Here is a 4,395-nt window from a genome sequence, read left to right on the forward strand (position 1 = left end):
AAAATAGGCGAACGATACCAGATTATTCATACTCATAAATAAAAAATAAACTGACAACACCATAAAAAGAAAAAGGCAAATAAAAAAAGAGTACATAAGACAAAAAGTCCTAACAAAAGAAATTTAGATTTAACCTTCGGACTCTTCAAACTTTGCCTACTGAAAAACTAGTAGCCATTATCTGTAGGTGGATTGCTTTTAAACTTTATTTTAATTGTTTGCTATAAGCTTACCATTACATGTATACTAGTATGAAACCTACCCGTTTGACTGCTTTTTATTTGAAATCGTGGTTGCATTTTTCCTCTGAAGTAAACACACTAAGAACGATGGAGCTAACCTAGAGGTATGGTTATTGGCTAACAAGGAACCAATGTAATTATTGTCCAAGTGCTTTATACTTCCCACAGACCTGGACTAATTCTAAAAAAAACTGTTGTGTTTGGTCATTTTGTATATTAATAGCAAGAAAAGTTATCTTAAAATAAAATACTATACTTCTTATCAAACTAAGAGTTAGTGACAATATTCATTAAGTTTTGATGATACTGTTTACTTTAAAATATAATAGAACTATTTAAATTGGAAATTATTATGTGTTTATCTGATATTAAATACAATGTAATCAGTAAGTGTGTAACTTTTTTGCATAATGGTAACATTCACAATTTTTTATAATAGATATATAATCCGTATTTTTAAGTGTTAATAAAGTAATGCTTTCAGAGGTTTTATCTACCATGTTCTACATAAAAAAAAACTTGTACCAAGTCAGGAAAAGACAGTTGTTGACTATTCGTGTGTTTGAGCTTTTCATTTTGCTATTTGCTTAGGGATTTTCCGTTTATAAATTTCCTCACAGTTCGATACATTTGTTATTTTATTTTTTTAACTTATATTTATACTACATCATATGTATTTAAGCGCTTACTACCAGCTGTTCATTATTCTTTACTGATGTATACTAATTTATTAAAGTGAAATCAATAATAGAACTTTTTTTTATTTGAGCAAAGTATACAAACTCACTTCTTTCAATGATTTGTTTAAGAGCTTCCTTGAAACTTTTAGCTCTCGATATTTTTAAGCATCACGCGGTTTAAATATTGCCTGACAAATAATTGATATCAATAAAATGTCTGATAATGTAAGAACTAACAAAATGTTTAGAACTGATTGATGCTAAACAATTTTTTGACTTTTTACTTGATTTTAGGGTTCAGGCAGATCACAACAACCCAGGCATCTCACTAAGTAGATGGGTCACCGTGAGGGTAACCTGTACCCTTGCATAAATTCTTCCTGGATTAACTAGGGAGCCTGTGACTACCCAGGCTCATTATTTTCCTTACTCATTAGTTTAAGGCATGCCAGATTAGCTTGATAGATTTGACTTGATAATTTTCAACATTTTACTTAAACAAGGTACAATCTCATTTTTTCAACTGCAAAATTTACAACAATCATCATTAAAAAGATAACTTTATATTATGGAATTCAAAACCAATCTATTTTCAAACAAGACTTATTTATCGTTTTTAACTGTTAATTTCTAAATTAGAAACTTTGACAAAATTTGTAAAAATGAAAGTTATAATGAAGGACTATCGATTATAAAGTAGAGTTATTTCCCATTTAAATCTCGAAATCTTTTCCACTGATTTATTTCCATTCTCTCTATTAAATATGTAAAAAAGTTGAAGTTAATAACTGTTACATTATCTTATTCCTACCTGCCATATAGATTTTAGCAGCAACATAGTTTTTATTTGTATATATTCATGATAAATTATCCTTCAATTTGTCATGAGATTTGTGCTATTCATTGAACATCATCATATGCACTGACCGCAACAGAAATGAATACACTTAGTGGGTTTGATTGTTGACCTGATGTATCAAAACAAAAAATAAATTTATGGAATCAAAACAATGTATAAAAGTGACAAAATCTAATTCTGTCAGATTTGAAATTAGTTCAGATTAATAAAGTTAAATTACTTGATGTCAAAGACTTCGAGATTTATAGGGGAAATAACTCTACTTTACAATTGAAAGTCCTTCATTACTTTACATTTTCTTAAGCGAATCAGTCAAGCCTTTAACTAATATCTATACTAACAAATTAAGTAAAAGCATTTGTTATATTTAAGTGATTTCATTTGGAACTATATCTCTATCAAGAGAAACTATACAAGCTTACGACTCTGTCTTCTACCTACAAAATCGTCAATTTGATTAATTCCATTTATACCAATAAAGCCTCAGGCGGTTCAATTATTGTATGAAAAAATATTGTCATTAATAAAATTTCTGACAAATTAAGAACAAACAAATTGTTAAGACATAATTATCAGAAGTTGCAAAATAGTTTTCTACTTTTAAATTGATTATAGGGTTCAGGCAGATCACAACAACCCAGGCATCCCACAAAGTAAGTGGATCACCGTGGGGGTAACCTGTACCCTTGCACAAATTCTTCCTAGATAAACTAGGGAGCCTGTGACTACCCGGGCTCATTATTTTCCTTACTCATTAGTTTAAGGCATGCCTTTCTTACATTAAAGATTTGACTTGATACTTTTCAATATTTTACTCAAACAAGGTACAATATTATTTTTTAACCTGCAAAATTTACAGTTATCATCATTTAAAAACATAATAAAGTTATGTTTTTAAATGATGATAACTGTAAATTTTGCAGGTTAAAAAATTTGTTATGGAAATTTAATCAAATCTATTAACAAACCAAATTTTTAGATCGATTTTAATTATGAATTTTTAAAATAGAATTTTTGCATAATTTGTGAAAATGAAAATTATAATGAAGGACTATCGATAATAAAGTAGAGTTATTTCCCATTTAAATCTCGAAATCTTTTCCATTGATTTAATTCCAGTCTTTCAATTAACTACGTATCTAAAAGGTAAAGGTAATAACTGATATAATACATAATCGTATTCCTAATTTCCTGATAAGTTTTAGTAGATATATATTTTTTATTTGTATATATTCATGATAAATTACCCTTCCATTTGTCATGAGATTTTGTGGTATGCATTTGATATCATCAGTTCTTTTACTGAAGAAATTGAACGAAACTAAGTGTGTTTGATTGTTGACCTGCAAAAAAAAGAAATTTATGAAATCAAAGCAACGAATGAAAGTAACAAAGTCAAATTCTGTATGATATGAAAATAGTTTAGATTATTAAAGATTAATAACTTGATGGTAAATATTTCGAGAAAAGAATTCTACTTCATACCTGATAGTCCTTCATTGTTTCATATGTTCTGAAGTGGATCTATCAATCTTTTACTTATGTCTATACTGACAGCTTTGTTATTTGTTATATTTATAGTGATATCTAACCTTATATAAAAACTTAAAACTGATAAATATTAAATTGCTCTTCATATATAAATTTGTTTCCTAAATGTTATTTTAAATAAAGATAGGGAAAACAAGTGTGAGGTTAATTTATATTTTTTAGACAGAATGCAGTTCCATTGAGTTTTAGCATTCAAATTAACTTTGAAAGAAATTAATTTCATTGAATATTCTTATGCATATCTTCACGGTTTTATTCAATCTATCATTTTCTAAACATGAGAGAAGGCATCATAGAGCTGCAGATGTTAGTTATCTTTTCTCTTTTTTACAAGGAACATGCAGATGCTGCCAAATCTTGTTACATAAAGAGGAAAGTTGACAATAAGAAAACAAAATTCATCCCTTTTGTGGTATGTTTAGTTTTTGGCCAATTCGGACCACTTATTTCTAGGTGTAATCAATGTATTAGACCGATCTAGTTGCAAAGGGAGAGATACGATCAACGTATTCACCAAACTTAGAATTGCTCAGTAAAAGGGCATAATCTGTCAAGTTGAACCCGACTTATACAACAAAATACAGCCTTTCGAGCTTTCATTATAGTTTAAATGATTTGACTTTTGATGTACGTGCAGATAACTCTATGATAACAAATGCGATGTTTAAATGCTATTCGAAATATTTCGGGTTGTCTTTCTTTTACTTCAGTTTTATTTTAGTATAAATCATTTGTAACACCTTGATTTACAAAACTATTTCATTGACAGAGGGAGATTGGTTACAGTTTGTGTACATACATGTTGTTTTGTTTTTGTTTTTGAAATGTTTGTGTCTATTGTGATCTTTAATCATTTGCAATTTCTTTTCTAAACTAGTGATTGCAAGTCTTTAAATTTAAAGGTGGACATAACGCGCGTCTGGCGTATATACTAAATTTAGTCCTGGTATCTATGATGAGTTTATAAGAAGGACAGAAGCTCAATTTCCTGAAGATTCGCATTACATGTCAAGTTTTTATAAGAATTTGAATAATTTGAAATAAGCTGGTGATTTTTTTCAAA

General features: G+C 28.6%; 2 non-coding genes across 2 annotated transcripts; both read right to left on the reverse strand.

The window, feature by feature from the left end:
* Nucleotides 1-1,220: 1,220 nt before the first annotated feature.
* On the reverse strand, nucleotides 1,221-1,369 carry LOC139518225 (U12 minor spliceosomal RNA). Its single transcript, XR_011663316.1, has one exon. It is a non-coding gene; the product is annotated as a U12 minor spliceosomal RNA (small nuclear RNA).
* A 1,031-nt stretch (nucleotides 1,370-2,400) lies between these two features.
* On the reverse strand, nucleotides 2,401-2,549 carry LOC139518209 (U12 minor spliceosomal RNA). The gene has a single exon (XR_011663301.1). It is a non-coding gene; the product is annotated as a U12 minor spliceosomal RNA (small nuclear RNA).
* Nucleotides 2,550-4,395: the final 1,846 nt, after the last annotated feature.

The sequence above is a fragment of the Mytilus edulis genome, chromosome 3 (genome assembly GCF_963676685.1).
Source record: "Mytilus edulis chromosome 3, xbMytEdul2.2, whole genome shotgun sequence".
NCBI lineage: Eukaryota > Metazoa > Mollusca > Bivalvia > Mytilida > Mytilidae > Mytilus > Mytilus edulis.